This window comes from Pteropus alecto, unplaced genomic scaffold, assembly GCF_000325575.1.
Source record: "Pteropus alecto unplaced genomic scaffold, ASM32557v1 scaffold20, whole genome shotgun sequence".
Lineage (NCBI taxonomy): Eukaryota > Metazoa > Chordata > Mammalia > Chiroptera > Pteropodidae > Pteropus > Pteropus alecto.
Window position 1 is genome coordinate 10,027,468 of NW_006436298.1, and position 25,007 is coordinate 10,052,474.

The following is a 25,007-nucleotide window of genomic DNA, read 5'->3' on the forward strand; positions in this document are numbered from 1 at the left end:
TAAAAAAGGGGGGGGGTGGTTAGAAAGAAAGAAAAGGACACTCTGAGCGCCGAAAGAAATTGTGAGTTAAAAATAAAATTTGTGGCGGGAGCGGGGCCTTGCACAGCTGAGAGCACAGAGCGATCACGAGAGGCGTCCTGGGCTAGGCCGTGCCGCTTGGCCGCATTGCCGCACGCCGCCGGCAGGGGGAGCAGCGCGCCGCAGTCGGAGTCGCGCGCCGCGTGCGCCCCTCCCCCTCCCGCCTTCGCCTCCGTGGCCGGAAGTAGCCGGCGGCGCGCGTCAGTCGGTGCTGGGTTTCCGCGTTGTGCTGGGCGTGGCAGCCTGCCGCATCTGCTTTCGAATTCTTTAAGCATCCTATTCTTTGGCTGAGCGGAGTGGGGTTTGGGGTTGTAGCCGCGGGGACAAGGTAGGCTGCGGTGCTATAGACACTGCAGGCCGAGCCCGCCTAACGCCATTGGCAGGGGGAAAGCCTGGGTCGTATCACCTGCTGTGCACCCGATGCTCTGAGAGCAACCGGAAAGAACCCCAGGTCTCAGTACGACATTCCGAAGCCAGAATGTTACCCTAGACCCAAAGGGCGTTTTTGCAGTCCAGTAAATACTGACTTTCTACTTAATCCCTTTGACACTCCTCCCGCAAGCGTCCCCTGAAGGTGGGGGGGAGGAGCAAAACAAAAATGTTTATCAGGAATTTTTTGACAATCAACTAATCTAACTGATGTATTTGTACTTTTCCCCCATCAACTCTTTGGTTACCCCGTAATACGGATTGTGTAGGAAAGGCGGAATAAATGCTTTATTTTTCCCTTTATTAATTTTTTAGAATAATAGTACCTTGCAACCTCCAAAGGTAGCCAATTATTTTTAAATGAATAGGTTTTTCTATATTGGATGTGTTTCAATCTGTTTTGAAAGTTTTTAATTCAAGCTAATTCAAAACAAAGCCAAGTGAGCTCCACCTGCCAAATGAGAGGAAGATTCAGGATTAGACAGAACCCCTTACACAAAGCGTTTAGTATTCACCTTGGAAGCTCCAGCATCTAGCACATGTTGGGTCTTTAAAGGTATGTGAGTAAATGGATGGAACTAGGGCTTTCTGACTCTCCAACTCACTATTTTCACTATTATTCTTATTATTTTACTATTTAGATAATTATTTTTCTAAATAATGTCTAAATCTTTGAGAAAATGAAAGTTCTTTTTGGAAAATGTATTTTTAAATACTTATAGAATATTTAGTGTAACAGTTTATATGGCTTTATTTTGGCGAGGGAAATATTAAGTGAAAAGTGGTCATTGGATTTACTCTCAGAGATTCATGTTATATTTATGATAAATCAAATCTTCCATGAAAGTCTCATCTCTCACAGTTTCAGGATCTAAAATAACCTGGAGAGGATATAAATGATTGGAAGCTATAGGCAGGAAAGAATTTTAATTATAAAGCAAAATATATTGTGTAACCACAAAAGAGTAAGATTTTTCTAAATCCACACTTTCAAACAAGTCTCGTTACATTACACCTTGTACATATGCTACTTCCCTAGCACTCAAGCCTCATTTCATACCATTCTCCCCAGCTCCAAGCACACAGGCCTTCTTCCTGTTTTTTTAGGATGTCTCGGAGCCTTTGCACTTATGTTCATCCTTTAGGTCTCAGGTCAAATGTCACCTCCTCAGAGGGGCCATCTCTAACCATGCCCTCTATCTCAGCAACTATTTTTTCTTTCAGGCACATGTCACTCTCTGAATTATCTCATTTACTCATGTACTTGTTTATTGTCTGCTTCATCCATTAGACAGCAAGGCCAGTAAGGGAAAGACCCTTAAAATAGGAATTGTAGGTGGAGAAAATGTAATATGCAAACAATAGCTCAAATCTTAAAAGTATAATTTACATAAATAAATAATACAAATACAAATTTTAATTGGTTTTGGACTGATTGCCAAATTTATACACAGTACTAGGACCTTCTTTGTGTATGACTGAAACAGCCTTGTAAACATTTTTAGACTAATGTATTAGCAGGTCTGTCAATGTAGAAAAAGACATAAAAATCCCAGCCACAAGAGGTTAATCAGAATTTTGCTGTAGTAAAATAATACAGTTCAATGATTTTGAACATATATATGTGTGTGCAGGGGGTGGGGTATCTTCCACTTAAAACAAAATAAAGAATATTCCCATCTTTTCTGCCCTTTCCTCAATACCTATCCCCAAACAAATGCTTTCTGATTTCTATCACGTAGTTTTCCTATCACCATAGGAATCATGCTGTATGCATCTTTTTAAACCACCTTCTTTTACTAGGTTTAATGTTTTTCAGATTCACTCATGTCGTTTGTATCAATTCATTCCTTTATATTGCTGAGTACTGTTTCATTTTATGAACATACCACATTTGTTTAGTCCATTCTCCTGTTGATGAACATTTGAGTTATTTCCAGTTTGGGGGCTATTATAAATAAGGCTGCGATAAACCTTCTGTTGAAGTCTTTTTGTGGATATGTTTTCATTTGTCTTAGGTAAATACCTAAAGAGTAAAACTGCTGAGTCATATGGTAGGTATATGTTTAACTTTATAAGAAACTGCCTTTCAGTACTCCAGTGGAGTACCACTCCTACCAGCGATTTATAAAAGCTCCATTTGCTCCACATCTTCACAGATAGTGTTGTGAATCTTTAATGTGTTAGCCATTAGAATGGGTGTGAAGTAGTATCTTATTGTGGTTCTAATTTGCCTTCTCCTGATAGCTAATGATACTGAATTTCCATCTGCTTTTTGGCTGTTTGTATGTCTTTTGTGAAGAGAGTGTTCAAATTTTTTGCCCACTTTTCAAAATAATTACCCAGAGTTCTGGGTAATTATTTTCTTCATTATAATTTTCTACATTTTCCTAATTGCTTAAATGGTAATGTAATACTTTTATAAACAGAAAATGGCTATTTTAAAAATTAAAAAAAAATAGGATGCCAAGAATGTTTGTACTATTTTTTGATGCCTGATTTGAAAATTTAGTTACATTTCAGATGCCCTTGGAAGGATAATCTCTAAAGATTTAACATTGCCATTTAGCTGATAAACAGATGTCAAAATATTAATGCACAAGTTTCAACTATGCCAACATGGCCTTTGAATATTCAGTCCTCCTTAGTCAGTTTTACTTTCTTCCTATCTTTTGAAGATATATTTCCCATTTCTGTGTTTAGGCTTGTATTTTTACTATTTCTGACAGCTCTTCAGTAGCGCAGAAGCCTTGGATGAAAAATGAAGTTTGTTTTTTCCACACCTCTTTAGCAATATCTAGTGGGTATTTAAAGTCAGGACAAGTCGAACATTTTCCTACATAATTTAAAGGGCAACAGTTTTGATGACAAATCTGACTTAGCAAAAAAAATCTTAAATCCTTAAGACAAATAGAATGTCTCCTGTGATTTAATAACTTTACCTACATGGATGTGTATGTAAACACAAGATAAAATATAACTGGCATTTCCTCAACTAGCTTGCTGTGAATATAAACAATATTTATTACTACTTTATATTATGGGCATTATCATGAAGAACCACACGAAAGGTCATAAGGAGACCAGAGCAGTGTCAAAATCTCCAAAGCCAAAAGGAAGAATTTGGGTAGAATGGCATCCGTAAGAAACAGAAGCTTCTGGGAATATAAGCAGAGAGGAAAAGAGAAGAGAGAACAGAAGGGAAGGAGTAGGGAGGGAGCACAGAAAGAAGAGTAAAGCAAAATTACAGAAACTGGTAGGTTTACAGATAATAGCACTCCAGTCATTGTTCTCTTAACCAAAAGGTAAGTTTCTTGTGACCCCTCAAGCCTGTGTGAGGTACCCATCCCATCCTCAAAGATCTTTGCCTTTTTTTCCTTTGATTTGCTGCATTACCGCTCCCATCTCACTTTCACTGGAAGTTCTGGACCTAGGTAGGTGACGTGTGGTAGCTGATGAGTAAGAGAAAAGAAGCTCCCAACTTTAATCTTTAGATGTGGATGAAGAAAACATGGTTGTAACCCGCCCCCCTCCCCACCCCGAGTCCTCACCAAAACTTGAGTCCTAAGAAAAGCAACTCCCTAGAAAGCCAGTGATACATTCCTAAAAGTAATCTTCATTTTGATCTTTATAATATAAGAGGACACTCTCTCAATATTATCCAGTACCAAGGAGGAGGATGACCTGAACTCAGGCACCCTGGACCTTTAGGCTCATTACTACTTAACTCTATTACCTTAAAAACTTTCCCTAATCTCTCTCTGCCTTAATTTCTGTAGCAACAAATTAGAGATTAATTCAGTCCCTGCAATCTTCATACACATTTCTCTATAATCAATTGATAATTATTTGTGAAAATGCTTTCACTCATAGAAAAAATCCATAAAGCCTAGATAATAGTATCAGCATTCCCATGTATACCTAGGAAACAAATACCTGCTATCAGTACATGGTGCTGGGCTGAGCTCTACACTGAGCTAGAAAACCTAGTTTTGCAATTGGGGACCATCTTTGTTCCAATTTGGCTTGTGGGAGGGAAATAGAGTCATTATTGAAGAATTCTTAGACTAAGGTGGGAAAACAGCAAATATAAAGTCGAGGAAAGGAAGGACTTGCTCTATCAGATATTTAAAGCTCTGTTAATTAAAATATCATGATCTACTAGAGCAAAAATATACAAATAGCTCAGTGAAAGAGAATGAGAATCCCATAACAAAGTCCATGCATGTATGTAAATGCTTGACAATGCAGAACAGTAGGGAAGGGGAAATACTGAAGAAATGGTGTCAGAACAGTTATTTGTGTACAAAATATTAAATTGAGTGTATACCTCAAACTATACACAAAAGTCATTTCCATATTAATCAATGAAAAAAGCCAAATTTTAAAACATTTAGAGGAAAATGTAGAATATCTTTATAATCTCAAAGTAGGAAGAGATTTCATAAATAAGGTACAAAAAGCAAGATTTATTAAGAAAAAGTTGATAAAATTTATTACATAGAAACTAAGAACTGTGTTCTTTGAAAAGACAAGAAGAAAGCAAATACAGCAATGTACAAACTGGGAGAAAATATTTGTAGAACATATAACCAGGAAATTATTAATGTCCAAAGTATATAAAGAACTCTTTTAAATGAATAAGGAAAAGAATCAATCCTGTAGGAAAATGTGTAAATGTCACGAACAGGCATTTCACATAAGAGGAAATGTGATTAGTGGGTAACAGATGAAAAGATACTCAACTTCATTTGTAATTAGGAAAATGAAAATTGAAATTAAAAGTAATATTTCACATCTACCTAGGTATGTTCCCTTGGAAGATCTTACACATGTGTAAGGAGACAAGTAGAGAATATTCACCAAAACTTTATCTATAATTAGCAATAACTGAAAAAGTTTATTAACAGGAGAATCAATAAATAAATTGTGATATACTCATATAATAAATACAGCAGCAAAAACAAATGAATATACTTGCAAATATCAACAAATAGTACTCAAAAACAAAAGTTTTAGCCAACAAAGGAGGTAAGTATGAGAGAACATGCTTATTTATATAGCTCTAAGGAAAAGACAGAACTATTCAAAATATATTTTTTAAACACAGATTATGTAACACTATCAAGAAAGTGAAAGTGAAAATGGCAGTGGCAGTGGCAGTACCAGTTTTTAATCTCTCCAAATTCCCACAGGAAAACAGAAAAACTAGATGGCAAAACCAAAAAATTCATGGACAACATTTACAACACAACCAAGTGGCAAAGTCTCTTCAGGGACTGAAATACAAATGGGTGGCAATAAACACCCACAGCTGCAAGAGCTGTGTTGTATCAGGGTCTGTGCAGGAAGAAACAGAAAGAAATGGGAGTGTCTGGCAGACCTGAGAACAGGAAATCCCCCAAACAGCCAAGAGAGAATCACTGGAAAACATGATGGGCCCATTTCAGAATAGCCGCCGAAACTGAGAAGGGTGCTGTCCAATGCAATAGAAGGTGAGCACAACCATCCTTAGTAAAGTCTGAAAAGGGCTCAAGCAGCCTGGGCCACATGAACTTCTAAAGACAACCAGGGAAAGCTGCCTTTCAAGACAAAATTCCATACTGAGGAGCTGAAAATAGAATTAAAAAAGAATAGAGAATCGGCATGCATTTCATAATGTAAGAATACTATTTTGAAAGTGTATTTTTGTTTTTTATACATATGTATTACTGTGATGTAAATTATATATTTTATAGTTGGTCACAACCAGAAAGTTTGAAAACCATACTCCAATAGCTTTCCAAAATGTTGATTCCAATTTTTTTACTCTGACTTCTGAATTATGTTTCTAAAACTCATATGTGGTCTTTTCTTCTTATCTACCTACAGACATTTAGGCCTGTATTTCTCTAAGAGAGATCCATTGATCTCATGCACCAAAATCACCTAGGGTACTTTTTTAAAAATGCAAATTACTCAGGCCCCTTTCTAGACCTAGGAAATCAACACCTGGGGGTGACTTATTCCTATATGTATATTAAGCAACTCCACCCTAGGATATTACAGGCACACTAAAGTTTGAGAAGCTTTAAGCCCTCTGAACTTAAGCATGACCCAAATAGGCCTGAACCTTCACCCATAAGATACAGAATAAGGATATTTCTGTAGGATGTGGCTGAAGCAGATAGGAAAAATGGGAAAAGGGTTATTTTCTGGACTCCTAAATCTGGTTGAGGATACTATAGGTTTAAAAGGGATCTTGATCAAGCCAAACACGTCAGGGGCCTTTTTGGTTCAAGCAATAGATCCTGATGACAATGCAGATTCAGTTTCTACTTGCCCTAGCTTACATCTACCTTTAGACTCTGTAATATATACCCTTCTATTTGTCTTCTTAAGGAGGGTTCCTGTGACAATTAAGTGCCCCAAGTCTCGAATAGAGATTTAAGGAACCAATGCAGAAATGCCAAGTAGCTTTCATATGTTGGCCAAGAAAAGTTGTAAAGAACAGTGGATGAATTAATCCCATCCTGGGACAAAGAGGGATAAGAGACATTCTTCATTCTTCTTCCCCCTCTTCTCATGTTAAGAGATAACATGACTGAGTGTAATTTTGAGTTTTGACAGAGTGAAGGGGGTGGTGTTTTGGAGTCCTTTCATTGAGTTCCTGACGCCTTATATCAGTGCAGCTTGCGTGACACACTTCACTTACGGCACACACCTTAGGTTTTTAGTAGGACACTTAAAAATATACAATTAGCTCTCATATGTTAATTAACAAGGCCTAATCACCCAGGAGAAAGGCTCAACAGTTTGTCTTTTTAGTAAGCATCCCATGTGATTGTGTAGAAAACTCTAGCCTAAACATGAAAAAGCTTCTCGAGAATAAGACATAAGTTTTTTCTTAATTTCAACACATATTCAGGTCAAAGTGAAGCTAGGTGTCCAAGCTGCCATTGCACCATTCATTTGCGCAGTGTGCACATTTTGCTGAACAAGTTTATTTTATGATAAAGAAAGTGGCCATAATAGGGTTACTTATATTTGTATTATTTATCTGGTGCCAGTTGATTATAAAACTCACCTTCTCCAAGTCATGCTAGTTAGAAGCAGGGCCAAAATAATTTCAAACAGAAATCCTCCATTCCACTGCCCCTGGTAAATTGGGTGAATGCTCTTCCTTCATCAATTCAAATCCCCTTCAAATAGTTCAAGAAGTCATTTGGGGTGCCTCACTGTTCTCTTTATCTGCCCATGTATTGGGTGAAGAATCTTAGGCCATTACTTAACATTGCCTGCCACTGGTGTGGTTCTACTTCAGGTTTCTGAGGCTTTCTCAGGCTCCTGGTATTGACTTCACAGATCCCCCAACTACAGCTGTCACGTCCTCTGCTCCAACACTTCACACTACTTATACTTCATTGATTCAAGAATGGCACTGAGGCTAAATTGGCACAGAACTTTTTCCTTCTTCACTTTTCCTCCTTGAAAAAGGTTAAGTCCATGTATAGCCTGCTGACTTCAGAACTGCCCCTTCCCGTGAAACCTAATCCTTTCAGCCCAAGCTCTCTCTGGTGGCCTAACTCATTAGGTTCAGGATGAGGTTTTTCCCCAGGGATTTCTGCAATTCTTGAGGCCCTCTGCTCCACCACAGTAAGACTTGCTTGAACTTGCTGGATAAATATAGTTTATGCTCTCGCTCTGAAGAAGTTAAGGCAAAAAGTGGAGGCATAGTTTGTCTGAAAGCTGTCAAATGGCTAAATTGTAAAGAATCCAGAAGACATTGTTTGGGAATGTTCTAAGATAGAGTTACAGTTATTGCCATTTATTGAGCAATAACATGTCAATTACTACACCTACAATCAACCTCACAACAATCCTGCGTCATCTGATGTTACAGGTGAGGAAAGGGATTTAGAGAAGTTAGGCAACTTGTCCCAAGTCATAGAAATACTAAGTGGGTAGAAAGGTGATGGGGAAGAGGAGAATAGATTTGCTCTGAGGTCTAACACAGCCTATGCTCTGAAGCTTAAGACCTTTTGAACGGAAAAAGTTGGGAAAGACCAAATCAGTTGAGATCCCATTGGGTCAAGATTGTTGTTTGAGGGAATATGGGTTTTCAAACACAAATTAGACAGGTAATTTATTCAAAAAGAAATTGAAGAAATAGATCTTTCTCATTGGCTAATTCCCATTAGTTCAATGAAATTATAGATTTTGATAGACTGCATAGCTGCTGGGTGGAAATTAAGTCACCATTTCTGAAAATCCAGAATTCAGATGTTAATGATTAAGAATCATGTTCCAAGTTTCTGTGACTGTGGAGTGCAGAGATCTTCGATGAGTTTAAACTGATCTGAAGTCAAACACAAATAATATTTGGATCCATCTAACAGTGAAAGAACATTCTCTTTTATAAAACTAATCTAAAAGCTAGGATACACTTTTGAAAAAAAACATTTATAATATTGAGAATTGAGTAGTATATCAAAATTGAGAAGAGTTCTAAATTAATATAGTCCAAGTTTCTGATGAACCTTGAAATACCATGTGGCAAGATACTGAAGGAGAGCAGAATATGCCACTGCCAAATATTCCACATTGGCCTATAGATTATTTTGAACTGAAAGCAACTGAAAAGAATCAGATACAAGAATATCTTTGCCCTCTCTTGTTTGTCTAAAAGCAGGACATAAACTTGTAAAGGTGTCCCCCCAACCCCTCTTTTTTTTCTTTTAGGCAAGACAACCCTTGGTTGACCTCACAGATTGCAAGGACCTTGTCAGCTTACAATCCCTTATTTTTTTCATTTTTATATTTTTATTTTTTATGCCTAAAGCACCTGGTCTTCCTAGGTGGTCTCCCATCCAAGTACTAACCAGGCCCAACCCTGCTTAGCTTCTGAGATCAGAAGGGATCGGACTTGTTTGGGGTAGCATGGCCATAGACTCCAAACCCTCTTGAAAAGGAAAAATTCTCATCTTTCTTTTTTATTCTCACACTCTACTTTCAGAACACTGACCACCAGATATGTAGGAATTTTCCCCACAACACAATTCTTTGACATGAGCTGGGTGTCCTACAATTTAACTCAATTCTGACACTATCTACCTGGAGATAGCATCAGATCCCACAGGTTAAGGGCTTAGTCCTATAAGACTGCCCCACTTCAGACACTAATCACAAGTCCTAGTTGTCGCTTGTGCTTCTGACCAATAGGCTATAAGTCAGAGGTTCCCACAACCCACTCTTCAAGTTTGATCGTTTGCTAGTATAGCTCACAGAACTCAGGAAAACAGTTTACTTACTAGATTACCATTTATTATAAAAGAATACAACCCGGAAACAGCCAGATGGAAGAGACGAATAGAGTAAGGTATGTGGGAAGGGGCACAGAGCTTCATGCCCTGTCCAGGTATGTTAATGGTGAACAAAGCAGACAAGATCCCTTTCCTCAAGGAACTACAGTTTAGTAGGAGAGGCAGGAAATTAGACAAGCAATTGTACTACAGTGTAAGACATGAGGTGATAAAGGAAGTACAGGGTGCTATGGGAGTTAATCCACTCCAAAGGTAAGAGAAGTTTACCTAGTAAAGGTGACATCTAAATGGTCACCTAATGGATGAGTTAGATTTCACCATATGAAAAGAAGATGGTGGGTGTAGGAGGTGGGGAGAAACTATTTTCGGTAGAAATAATAGAATATTTGAAGATAAGGAAGTGAGAGAGGAAAGAAAATAGTAGACTAGACTACAATATGTGAGGGTAGATGTGGTGAGAGCTGAGGCTGAAGAGTACGACTCAGTCAATAGGATCAAATGCAGCCAACAGGTGAAATAAGAAAAAGGCTGAAAAGTACATGTGGGTTTTTTTGGCAAGGAAATGAGAGCAATTGCAGGGCAGTGGTGGTAGACAAAAAGTAGATAGCGATGGATTGAATAGTATATTATAGGAAGTGGAAAAATGAAGCCCATTCATGAAATTTGTTTATAAGTGAGAGGAAGGAGGTTAGTGTGGGGGAAAATGTGGGATCATGAGAATATATATAAAATTTTTACAATGGTAACACATTATATATATCATAAAATATATATTATATGTTATATATGCGTATATGTATATAAGGAATAGTCTCCCTTCCAGCACTGCCACAATCTGCCCAGTACCCAATCTCTCCACAATCATGATTAACTACTAATGGTTTATGTATTCTTTCAAAGTTTGTTTATACATAATAAGGTAATATGTATTCTATTTCTCCCTGTTTTATACAAAATACAGCATACTATGTTGAGTTGTTTGCATTTTTTATCTTCAAATATATCTGGGAGCTTTTTCACACCAGCACATAAAGGATTTAACCATTCTTTTTAAGTTGTATGGTATTCCATTGTACGGATGTATCAAATTTATTTAACTAGCTTCCTACTAGTGGGCATTTTTTGCTATGTGAATGATGCTGCAGTATATCATTTTGCCCCATAATGTTGCAGAAAAGATCCAAAATCAGACCGGTGAGAAACCAAGCAGCACTCAGAGAGTTGGAGAACTCAGGTTTATTATGCCAGCAGTCCCAGAGGAGCTAGTGCTCTGAAGATCTGGGCCCGGAGCTCAGTTGCAATATACCTTATATAGACCCTTTTCAGCATGGGCTGATTGGTTAATTTGTCTTCAGACCATTACAAAGTGGCGGGAGTTGCTATGGGTTACCGGCAGTTACAAAGGGAACAAACCCTGCTTCCCCCAATTAGCAGCCCCGCCCAAGACACATCCAGGTTTACCCTCAGTGAGTCAGGTGCTCCTTGCTGAGCACCTCGACTCACACTGGAGGCAGCTGGCCTCGGTTTCTGGTGTGGCCATTTGAGGCAACTATAAGCACAGCATCTGTAGATTGCTTGCTGAATCTTGACAGGTGGCCCTGAAAGGGCAGAGGCTTGAGCTAAATTTGGCCTGTAGCTGAGCCCCTCTCAGAACTGTGCCACTGACACCTACTTCACAAAAACACTAATAAGACCAGAAGACTGAGGAGCTTTGCTTAGTACATAGAAACAGACATGGAAAGGCAGCCAAAATGGTAAGACAAAGAAACAGAAACCATATGAGAGAACAGAACAGAGATCCAGATATAATGGAGTCAAGTAACCTAACAGATGCAGAGTTCAAAACACTGGTTATAAAGATGTTCAATGATCTTTTGGTTAAATTCAGCAAGAACTTCAACGAAGAGCTAAAAAAACATAAAAATAGAAGTGGAAATTATAAAAGGGAACTAGTCTGAAATGAAGAACACATTATCTGAAATAAGAAGTATATTGGATGGAATAAACAAAGGAATAAACAAAGTGAATAAAGAAAAGGAACAAATGCTCTATCTAGAGGATGGGAAAGCCAAGGACACTCAATCACAATGGCAAGAGATAAGATGCCAAGACTATGAAAATAAATTAAGGAGCATATGGGATACTATTAAGGGTCCACATATCTGTCTGATCAGTGTACCTGAAGAAAATCAAGATGCTGAACAGCTGTTTAAAGAAATAATGATGGAAAACTTCCGTAACCTGGTGAAGGAAATGGACATAAACCCCCAGGAAGCTCAGAGAATTTCAAAAATCAGGGATCCAAAGAGGCCCACACAAAGACACATTATAATTAAAATGCCAAAGGTTAAGTATAAAGAAAGAATATTAAAAGCAGCAAGAGAAAAACAGATAGTTACCTACAAGGGAACACCCATAAGACTGGCAGCTGATTTCTCAAAAGAAACTCTGCAAGACAAAAGGGCTTGGCACAAAATATTCGACAGGATGAAGACCCAGGATCTACAACCAAGAATGCTTTATCCAGCAAAGCTATCATTTAGAGTTGAAGGACAAATAAAGAGCTACCCAGACAAAAATAAGCTAAAGGAATTTATTGCCACCAAGCCAGTATTATAGGAAATGTTGGAAGGACTTCTTTTAGAAGAAAAAAAATGTATCAAAAACAGGAATAAAGAATGGTAACAACTACATTCCTATCAATAAGTACTTCAAATGGAAAAGAATTAAGTGCTCCAACCAAAAGATAGAGTGGCTAAATGGATAAGAAAACAAGATCCCTACATATGTTGCCTACAAGAGACTCACTTAAGATTAAAAGACACAGACTAAAAGGAAAGAGATGGAAAAAGATATTGCTTTGATGAAACTAGAAGGTATTTAAGTCAGACAGAGAAAGATAAACACTATATGATTTCACTTATATGCGGAATCTAAGAAATAAAAAGAACGAAATAATCAAAAACAGACTATTGTGGACAATTTGGTGATGGACAGAGGGGAGGGGGGTTTGGGAGGCTGGGAGAATGGGGTGAAGGGTTAAAGAAGTACAAATTAGTAGTTGATGGATGGTCCTGGGGATGGGGAGCACGGCATAGGGAATGCAATTAGAATGAATATGTTGGCTCGGTGGAGGAGGGTCAGGGGAGGGAGTGAGCAAGTGGGGGAGGGACCATTTTACAAACTACATAGATATCTAACCAGTGTACTGTATACTTGAAACTAATTAAAAAAGAAAAAAAAGGAAGTCTTGAGTAACCCAACCATCAATTATTGGTTGAGCAATAAAAGCTATTGAGTGAAGTCTTTACTTATGCCCCTGGGTACCGAGTGTTCCCTCTCCTCTGGTGTTAACTCTTATTTACTGAGCATTTAATATGACATTAACAGAGATAGTATAGATAGTATCTCTTGTTTTGTTCCCTGTTCTTTGTCTCAGTCTGAGTTCGGGTGACAGACAGGTAAATCAATTATTACAATGCAATATGTTAAATGGGAGGCATTTAACTCAGACTCTGGCCTGGGGTCTGGGACCTGGGGCCTGGGGTGGGAAGTATTAAGGAATGCTTTCAGTTGTTGTGGTCTGGGATAGATTAGGTAGACAGAGAGACTGATAGATGACATCAAAATCTTAAATAATTGTTTTTTTCTTCAATATCTAACTCTTGCTCTCAATCATTTATTGAATAATCTATTTCTTCCCAATTGAATGATAATGTATATTAAATTGCCTTTATATATTATAATGTTTATTTATACAAATGTCTATTTGGGAGCTTCCTTTTCTGTTTCATTATTTTTTTTATTCTTATGCTGTTTTTAAACCTTTAATTATCGTGGTTTTATAATATTTTGCTATCTGGGAGGCCTAATCATCCTAAATGTTCTTTGTAAAATTTTCCTTGCCATTCTTAGCAGTTCACATAAATTTTAGAATTATTTTGTCAAGTACTTTCCTCCCCAGACAATTCCTGATGGGAATTTTAATAGGGGTTACATTAAATCCAAATATTAATGTGAGCTGAATTGACGTGTTTATTCTCTTCAGTCTCCTGAGCCAGGAACATCAATAGGATTTATTTATAAAGAACAAAGATTTATTCATATTATCTTAGAAAATTAGGGGTTTATCATAAGAATTAATGGAGACATTTATTTGTATTGTGTGTAGATCTCGGACATTTGCTGTTTTCCTTCTCATGGCACATTTTTTAAAGTTATTTATGATGTTTTAAATATTTTGTTTGCTATCATGAACAGGATTATTCTTCTTTTATATTTTCTGATAGAGGAAAGCTATTTTTTTTAATGGTTTATTATATTTAGCCACTTTGCCAAGTTGCATTATTTCTACTAGTTTTTTCCATAGATTCTTTTATGGCTTCTATGTAAACAAATCATTTTCAAAGAATGACTATTTAGGCTCCTTTCACAAATTTGCTAAAAAGCCAATCACTGTGAAGGGAGCATGAAAGGTGGGAAAGTGGAGCTGGCAGTATGGAAATCCGATGAGAAATTATGGTGATAAGAACTGAAACAGGTTAATAGAGTTAAATGGAGAGGATAGATTAAGAGAAATTCAAAAGGAAGAATGTGCAGGACTCAGTGATTTGGGGTAAGAGATTAGAGGAGTAATAAAAGATAATTTTTAGACTTCAGCTTTGGGTGACTCTGTAGAAAGAGAATTCAGTAGACAATTTTTGTAGAAAAGAATAGAGTCACTGAGGTTACGGTTAAGGAATTGGAAGTTTATTGTGTTTATGAGTAAAAATAAGGAGGTCTGGATTTCTGGGTAGCAGAGTCTGGAGCATGATTTTGGGATAGTAAGGACGGTTAGGGCTCCAAAGCCTAAAAATATGTCCTTGTTCTTATAGCAGCTTGATGGGCCCTTATATTTATAGTCATAACTTCTTTCTGATCCTGTCTTATTACTACCGATTAGTTTCCTCACCATGTACCTCAGCTCTACTACTCACTCAAAGTTTCTGCTTACTCATGGCTTCTGTGTATCACATTCTAAGTGTCTTTTGGATTCTGCTCCTACCATCAACTGCTTGGATCTTTTCTCAAACCTACAGTTCAAATTTCCTAGAAAGAACTGGCCTCAAACTGTCCCCATTGAAATAAAGCTTTCCTATCAGGGCACTTAATAGATAGCTGGTCCGTTTCTGGAATGTTTGCCTTTAAGCAGGTGATCACTCTTTATCCAGTTCGCTGTGGCAACCAATGGATAAGGGAATACCTAGGACTTATGCAGTCAGCAAGATCTTTTGGGGAGGGGGCTCCCTATCACAAGTAGAAGGGGCCTATAAAAATAGCCACAATCTGTGGTTTGTTCTGATATACTATAATACCAAAGGAAGAACAGACTGGGGAAGTGGGAGGAAGGAGGAGTCACAAGTTAGGTTTTGATCATGTTTCATTAGAGTTGCCTGTAGTATGCTCCCATAAGTAGGTCCTGCAGATTATGGGAAATTCTGAAGCTTGGGAGCTTCTGCAGCATTTTTCATGTCTCTCTTGTAGAACCTACCTTATTATAATAATCAATTTACTTGTTTCAGAATACCAGATTGTTAGCTCCTTGAAGCCAAGAATTTGGTCTTATTCATCTTTGTGTCTTCAATGCCTGATAAATAGTAAATGTTTAATAATTGTTTGCTGAATGAATGAATGCTTGTGGTTTGAAACCTGAACATTAAGAATGTTTCAGAGTACGAGTTGATAGAGATCATAATGTCATGCTATTTTCCCTATTTCATACTTGAAAAATGTTAGAATGAAAAAGAAACATTTTATCTTTTGATATCTTTCAATACATATCTATAATTATTCTAATCTTAATTCAACAAGTGACTTTACATCATTTTTAAATATTGTGTTATTTTTCTATTTAGCCTTCTTTTGTACATGAATTTCCAAATAGTGATATATCCACATAGTAGATATTTTTATGAACTTCCATGTCTTGATATATTATTGTCTACTTAACCATGTCCCAGTTGTTTGATGTTGGGAGATACAGTGTTTGTCAGCATAAAGACTGTTATACGTGTATAAATTAACTTTAACATCACTTTCATTTAATTAAATTTCTTTTCTTTTGTCTCATTATAAAAATAATCAACAATCACTGTAGAAAATTTGGAAATTACAGAAAATTACAAAGGAGCATATTAAAAAGAAAAGCACGATAACTATGCAGACAGCTATTGACCACATTCTGACAATTTCCTTTTAGTCTCTTTTGCTTCTATATAGTAATTTTTCACCTTTTCTGCCTACTTGTCCTTTCCTGAATGATTTCAGAGTCTGAGAACTCTCAGTCTACTCAGTCTACTAAAAGATCTGAGAACTTGGAAAGGAAATTGAGTTCTGGAATATGTAGAATAATCTCTTCATTTTCTGACCATGTTTCATCCCCAATTTTTAAAATTATGAACATTTTCAAACATAAAAAAGTTGAAAAAGTAATGAAATGTACAGCTGAATCCTACTGCTTAGAATCAATAATTGTTAGCATCCTACACTTTTACTTTACCTCTATCAGTCATTTACATATACATTTTTTTCTTCTGAATCATTTGAAAATAAGAAGCAGACATTATGATACTTTATCCCCAATACTTCAGCATGCATCTCCTAAGAATAAGGCATTCTCCTAGATAGCCACCATACAATTACTGCACTTAAATTATTAACAGTTATTTCATGATATCATATAGTATCCAGTCCAATTCAAATTTTCCCGGTTGTCCCAAGAATGTGTTTTGTTGCTTTGTTCTTTTGAACTAGGATTCAGTCAAGTATTCATACATTGCATTTAGTTGTCTCTTTAGTCTTAATCTAGAACAGTCCTTTATTTTTTTAAAATGAGCTTTACTTTTTGAAGTCAATGTTTTAAGACCAATCATTAAACTTATTTCCTACCTCAGGACTAGTGCAACTTAATATCTTTCACTTGTGTGACTGTAATACCTCCTCACTCGTCTTGACTTACCTCTCCAATACATATCGTTGATGAGATTATCTTTCTAGAAAGTCACCTGTATCACCTTCAGAATCAGGCCCAGTGAATCAAAGCCATGCACTCTCCATGGAATCATGACTTGGGCTGGGTCAACTAGAGTGAATCTCAAGACTTTGATAGAAGTTATCAGAAACTATTCTTACTCTTCTTGCTAAACTTGAATCTGAAAGCTTTTGAGGCTGGTGTACCCATAGCTATCTTGCCACTAATAGGGAGAGACTGAAGATGTTAAGGCTGCACTTGGAGCCAGAAAAGGAGGCCAACGTGGCAGAAGGCAGAGCAGAGAACTGGAGAGAAATAAAACCTGGTGATGTCTTTAGAGTTCTGAATCTAGCTGAGTAGAAGTCAGATCTACCTCCTGAACTTTTCAGCAATGAGAGTCAATAAATTTCCTTTTTGAGGCAAGCCAGTTTGCATTGGATTTTCTGTTACTTACAACTCAGAGTCCCAGCAGATACATGCTTTATAAATTTGCTTTCACAATAATCACTGCTTCTTCGTGACTCTTAGGAAATTGAGCCTCGGAAAAGTTAAAAAAAAAAAACACTTGTGAAATGAAATAATGTTGCCGTGGTGGAGCTGGATGGCACATAAATCTTGTGACCCCATAGCTAATGCTCTCTCTTCCTATAATTTATCTGAATAGGTAACACGATTATGGTTCAAAATTCATAATACCTAAAGAGGTTAACAATGTGCTCCATCTGCCCTGTTTCCTATTCGCTATGGAGGGTTTCTTATGTATCTCTCTTGAATATGTAGTTTTACATACTCCCTTTGCACAAAAGAGAGGATATTATACACTGTGTTCAGCACTTTTTAAAAACTTTATATTGGAGATCCTAACATATTAGTAACAATAACAAAAGAAAGCACTTATATAGTGCTTACTTTGTGCCATACTCTATTCCTAAATGATTTACATAAATTAACTACTTAATAATCATTGTAGCAAGTCCAGTGATAAGTACTATTATTATCTTCATTTTATAGATGAGGAAACTAAGGCATAGGAAAGTAAGAAGTGGAGCTGAATGTGAAAGCAGGCAGGCCGACTCCAGAATTCAGGAATTAATCACTCTGCTAAACTGACTGGTAATATTCTTTAGTACACAGAGAACTATTTTTTTTTTTCTTTTCAAGCATACTTTTTTTGTGTGGCTGTAACATATTACTAATAAACATATTACTGATAAACATAACCTATGATGTCTTTTAATAAACAAAAATTCTTACTCTTCATGAAATCTACGTAAATATTTTCTATCATGATTAGTATATTTTGTGTCCTTATCTTTGCTTACCCTAACGTCATAAAGATGTTTTTCTATGCTTTTCACATTTAGATCTGCAATTAATCTGGATTGAGATTAAATGTATATATATGCTATATGGATTGTGAAATGATCCAGAAATATTTATTGATAAGACCATTCTTTCCTTACTGCACTGAAGTGTCAGCTTTGTCAAAAACCAAGTGACCATTTATGTGTGAATTTGTCTCTGAACTATGTTCTTTTACAATAGTCTATATGTCTTTCCTAGTGCCATATTATACTATCTTAATTACTGTAGGTTTATAATAGATCTTGATACCTAGCAGAGTAATTACTCCAATTTTGTTCTTCAAGATTGCCTTGGCTATTTTTATATAAACTTTAGAATTAGCTTATCAGTTTCTACAAGAAGAAATGTGGCTGTTTTGTAAAATTAGGATTACACTGAATCCATGTGAAGAGAGTTGACATATTTAAAATACTGACTCTTACAATCTGTGAACATGGTAGAACCCTCCATTTATCTAATTTATCTAGGTTTACTTTATCTCAATGTTTTGTAGTTTCACCTTTTTGCATATCTTTTATGAGATTTATTACTTGTTTTGTGAGTTTGATGCTATTATAAATATTTTTTTAAGTTCAATTTTTATTTATTTATAGTTTGCATATAGAAATTCAATTGATTTTTAAATATTACCCTTGTGTCAGTGACTTTGATAAGTTTATTTATTAATTCTAATAGTTTGTCCATAGATTTTTTTTGGATTACCTAAATACATAAAATTACCTGCAAATAATGGTTGTTTTTATTCCTAATATTTATGCCTTTTAATTCTTTTAATTCTTTTACCAGAGGGCTAGGCCCTCTGGTAAAATGTTGAATAGATTTGGTAGATAGTAGGCTTTCTTGTAATATTCCTGATCTAATATTTTCTATAGGGTTTTAGTGTTCTTTACCAAAATAGGGAATTCCCATCTACTGTTAGTTTGTCAAGAGATTTTTTTTATATCATGGGTGAGTATTGAATTTTATAAAATATTTGTTTTAAATCTATTGAGATGACAGTTTTTCTCTTACTATGGTGAATTAAAACAGTTGCTTTTCAGATGTTAAACCACTGTTGTATTCCTGGTTTAAATTTCACTTGGTTATAGTGTATTTATTAACCGTTTTATATTTCACAGCATTTAATTTGCAATATTTTTCTTAAGATTTTTGCATCCATGTTCTTGAGAGAGATTGGATGTAATTATTTCTTATAATGTCCTTTTCAAGAATTGGTATCACGGTTATGCTCATTTTTAAAAAGTTGAAAAGTGTTCTAATTCTCTGGAATATTTTATGTAAAACTTGGTTATTTCTTCAATAAATGTTTGGAAGAATCCATTGGTGAAGTCATATGGGCTTGGGATTTTCTGTGTGGGAAAGTGTTTAATAATGGGCTCAATTTTCATTATATTCAACTACTCATATTTTCTATTATATTTTCATTCTCAAATAATTTCTTATTTGTGTAAACTGTCAAATTTATTGGCATACAGTTGTTTATATTATCTCAATCTTTTTAACATGAACGCAATGTAGTAATGATGACTTTTTAAAAAATTCTGAACATTGTTAATTTGTATTTGTTCTCTTTTTTAGTCGTGGTAGGGGGTTCTCAACTTATTTTTTTAGAAACCTAACCTTAAGCTTTGTTAGTTTTCTCTATTGTAACTTTGTTTTTTATTTTACTGATTTATATTCTTATTTTTATTATTTCTTTCTTTCTGTTTTCTTTAGGTTTAACCTGATGTACTTTTTCTAGCCTCTTGAGAAGGAAATTGAATTGGTTTTTTGGCTTCTGTTCTTTTCTGATACAAGCACAAGTTTTTCTCTAAGTACCACTTAAACCATTTTCTATAAGTTTAAATTTGTTGAATCTGTACTATCATTCAGCTTAAAAGATTTTTCAATGTCTTTTGTGATATCTTCTTTGACTCATGGATATGTTAAGGTGTACTATTTAATTTTCAGGGTGTGGGGGATTTTTTTTGATTTCTAGCTTGATTCCACAGTAGTCAAAGAACACCTGACAGATCAAATATTGACTGACTTTTCCTAGGAAATATGAAGGAATTAGCAATCTTACTGAATTATGTATTCTTTTTGTACTCCAAACCATCACCTAATTTTTCTTAGTTACATATTTTTTACATTATCCGAGATTATAATTATAGTCAAATATGTATTTATAAAGTTATGTAACCATGGTTACATAATCAAAAATATATTATTATAGTTATATAACCATAATTTCTGCCAATAATAGTGTTTATATTTAAATTGACATAAATGTACCAGTCCTTTGACTACATTCTCTCTATACTTGAGTTCTCTATTTTCATTCATTTCTTGGGTCACTGAATTTCTTCAACAAGTAACATTTTCAAGAGCACCCATGGGTGTTGTACTCCTTGAGTTTCTTTATCTTCGATAAGTCTGCCTATTGTTTTTATACTTGAAGGTTAACTTGTTTGGTTTCAGTAGATTTGGGTCATATATGTTTCTTTTTAAAAAATGTATAAATGTTCCCATTTCCTTCTTGCATTAGATTTCCTTTTAGCCTTTTAACACTGATTTTCCAGTCATTTTTTTATTAGCTGGACTCATCATGTATAAATTTTTAAAGAATGACTCAGGAGTGTTATATTCCGTGAGTACTTTCATTATCAGAAGTTTAAGAACTTCTGCTTGCCAGATTTACAACTGAAGTTCAGCCTGACTTGGTATAATATTCTTGAGTCATACATTTTCTCAGAGGTTGTAGATATGACTCCATTGTCTTTTAGTGTTTAGTGATGCTATAGAGAAATCTAATATAAATCTTTTTTTTCTCTTAGGTTTTTGGCCTTGAAATCTAGAGTTCTTTAAAGTTTGGCAACTGAACCAGACAATGTCTTGATTGTAATCATTCTTCTTTATTTTTTTCTGATCCATTGCATGCCTTTTCATCTGGCAAGTCCATACACTGAGTTCATAAATATAATTTTATATTATGTCTTCGGATGCTTTAAAAAACTTATTATAAAAAAATTTTAACTTAAATGTAGAGGGGATAATATAATGAAATACCATCTATCCATCATCCAGTAGTGTCATTTATCAACATCCTATTTTGTTTCTGAATACTTATTTTGTTCATTTGGTGAATCCTTCACTTGAAGGATAGCAGCTTATCCTTATGTTAGCTGATCTTTTATGTCCTACATATTTATATCCCATTATCTAGTTGCTTTAATTTTTTTATACTCTGCATTTTCTTTGGTATTTCAAGCTTTTCTATTTATCAGTAATTCTATATTTAATCCTGTCTAGTCAGTTCCTTGACATTTATAATTTATTAATAAGTAGTGGTATTATTTTGGAACTCAATTCATTTCCTTAGCACTGCACTCTCTTTGTTCAGTCCATTCTGTTATTTTACTATCTAGTCTTTGAACTTTTGTTTTATTGAATTTATATTGTTAATAAATTGTTCTATAATGAGAAAGAGTTTAGGAGAATTTTCTTCTTTTTGTTTATATCTTGTGTTAGTAGTTATATATTTTTTCTAGAGTGGATACATTATCTTTTGCTTCTTAGCTTCCTTAATTTAATTAATTTATTGTTTTAATATGGCATCTTTCTCTAGTTGCCATGCCATTTTTTTCTTCTTGCTTATGTTTAAAGTGGGCTGCCATGTCTCCAGAGAAGTGGTTCTCAACTTGGAGTGATTATGCACCCCAGAAAACATTTGGTAACAACTGGAGACATTTTTGGTTGTCACGGCTGGGGCAGGAGGTTGAGCAGTGTTTGCTCCTAGCATCTAACAGGTAGAGGTCAGGATGCTGCTAAACATTCCACAGTGCAAAGATACCTGCCTCCACCACAAGAAAGAATGATCTGGCCCAAAATGTTAAGTGCTTGAGCTGAGAAACACTGCTCTTGGGCCTTCTGTTCATATCATTATACATACGTGATCTATGATATGGAGAAGTTGTTTTTCTTACTCTTCCCATATTTGTCTCCAAGAAGAAGAACTTTAAAGCTAAACACTGGGTTCTACTCGTTTCTCTACAGTTTGAGGGCACTAGAAGGAAGAAGGGAGAATCCTTCTGGGGCTGCACGCACCTGTTATGGTACCTGGGCTTTGTTCTATTTTCTGAGATTTCTTATAGCCAGAGAGTCTCTACCAGGTTGGTGCAGCATCTATTCCCTGGCTTCAGATCACTTCCCTAATTCAGCATGGAATCAAGAAAATGATGAGTCCCAGTAATGATTCCTGCTTCTGTTTATATCCTGTGATTTTCTCCAGGGTTCTTTGACTTTTCCCTGTTTTGTCTTCTGGCCACCAGAGTCTATTTCTCTCTAATCAGAAGTTATTAAGGAAGATGGGGTTAAATTACCTAATTTGTCTTGCTCAGTGGAGATGGGCTAGGGGTAGAATGAGGAAGAGTTAGAGGTTCCTTGTTTGGTTCCTTGGCCAATACTTTACAAAGTTTATAAAGTAAAGTTGTACTCATTCCCTTGCCTTATTACTACTGGTGAAAATTTCTATCTCTCTGTCTTTTGTAGATTTTGTACAGTAGTAAAGAAAAGAGATTTTTGTGTTCAGCTTATCACCTTTATCCCAAGTTTTCCTACTATGCAGTAGGTATTAAGATATTCCAGACCAATATTTATTACCCTGACATTACTTTATTATTGATTTTGAACGGCTACAAGACTAGGCCAACCAGTAAGCACTAGGTCTGGGTGGTTAGCCCACAGGTAACAGTGAGGAGGGCTGTAAGCCAAAAATCATGATCTGGTGAAAACTTTTCTAGAAGAAGCTGGTAAATAACATTGAACCAGAAATAGGAGAAATCAACTTTGAAACAGACAAGGCTGATGGGATTCTTGTCTAAGAAAACAGGCAAATCTGGGCAAGAAATAACAATAAGGTATTCAGGGATTGACCCTTGGATCATAGCCCCTCAAGAGACTCTTCCCTCATGTTTTTAATCAGTCTTTCTTTCCTTTGGGGCACATGATACCTGTCTCTAATCTGGTCTGCTTCTAAGATTGTCCTAGTCTAAATCTACTTAGCTTTCTTAGCTATTTATAGAGCAAGGACACTGGATAGGAGGACAGAGAGAGACGTCTGAGTCTACGTTTTCTTGAAAGTCCAGCTTTCCTGCCCTGATCCTAAATAGGTTTTCTCTATTTCTGTACTATGTCTCCCCTATTTCCAGCTTATTGTGTTTTCTTCTCCCAAGCTGCAAATCAGTATGCTTACTTCTCAAATATAGTTTTCAAAACATATGGAGGAATCTTCAAACCTCTGTGCATGAGTCCAATCTTCCGCCCACAAACATGCATGGTATACAGCTGTGCACACAGCATGCTCTGATCAATAACGAGAGCTTTGTACCTTCCAAACACTTAAGTTCACTAATGATAATTTACTGAGAACAGCAGAGTGTAGAGCAGTATCTATCAATAGACACAGTCTTTTCAACTTCACAACTCCCCAAGGAAGAAGGCCAAAGAGCACGATGTCTCCACAAGGACGGCCGAGTCAAGAGCCAAAATACCCTGGTAGGAAGAAGCCACAAAAATACTATACTTCCTATAAAGTGCTGCATTTGAAACTTCTCTGCAATTTGCTAGACTGAGTAAACACAGAGCTAGCAGCCAGACATAAATATTCATTTCTCACAGCCAGGAGAGGGTCAAATCCACAAGTGCTATCTATATCTGCCACTACTAGGTTTCACTTCCACAGCTGTAGTTCATGAGTGAATATAAAGCTGGCCTAGAGCATATGGGAAATACTTCTGGAGATGTGGGCCAAAGGAATAGAAGATAAAGAGGCAGGAAATGCATCAGCACTTTTCTCCCTAGCCACTACCCAAACACTGATGTTCAAAGAGGGCTCTCAAAATTCAAGAAATTCTGTAAATTTCTCTCTTTGTTTAATTCCGTAGCTATATAAACTACCATAAATTGGTGGGAAAATAATTTTGGAGTTCAACCAGTGGATAACCAACTGGGGTAGGCTAAGGAAATTTAACCCAATCAGATGGGCAGACCTACAATATCCCTGGAGTTTGCTCTGGTTTCTGAAAGTTAGGAAGCTGACACTGTTGCAGGCCCATTTAAGGTGTTTGACAGCTTATAGCAAATTGGTCAATTGACAAATTGGCTTTCGAAAAAATTATTTTCAGGGACATGACCTAGAGCCTACTTCTCTTTTTGACACTGGTCCCTCACCACCTACTCTGGCCCTTAGTATGTCACCCATTCTGGGCTCTGACATGGCTAATGTGCTCTACCTCTGACTCTACCTCTCAGGCCTTTGACTTCATCCCCACAGCTGGCCAAGAACATCTCTTGGAGCCATCAGTCAACTCGCCGCCCATACTTTAAGCCCTTCCAACTCCTTTTTATCTACAGCTATCATTCTCGATCCTTCTGAAGCATTGTCTCTTTCTTTCTTAAAGCTTACTGTTCTTAATTCCACCAGTACCTGTCCTTTTGAGTCACTATTACAGGTCAAGGCCACAACCCCCTGGCTGAGTAAGCTGGCCCTACTTTGTCCTAGCGGGAGGCATCCAGAGTCATTCAAACTCATCCTCTCCATTTTTTGCTCTGTATCTCTGAGCTATTTTTATTTACAATATTTCTGACACCAAATCACTTCAACTCTCCAACACCAGCTGGCCATTCTACAATTCAGTTTAATTCTGACACTATATACTTGGAATTAGAGTCAGTTCCCACAGTTAAGGGGTCAGTCCCATGAGACTGCCCCACTTCAGCTGTCAGTCTCAAGTACCAAGCTGTTACAAGTGCTTCTAGTCAACCGGCTATAAATTTGTGCGGGG

The 25,007-nt window shown here is 36.3% G+C and overlaps 1 protein-coding gene and 1 pseudogene across 4 annotated transcripts in view; both read right to left on the reverse strand.

Annotated features, from left to right (window-relative positions):
- ANKRD31 (ankyrin repeat domain 31) overlaps positions 1-25,007 on the reverse strand; it is a 141,632-nt gene that overhangs the window by 107,193 nt on the left and 9,432 nt on the right. The window lies entirely within an intron of this gene.
- Positions 9,320-9,438, reverse strand: LOC112480793 (annotated as a pseudogene).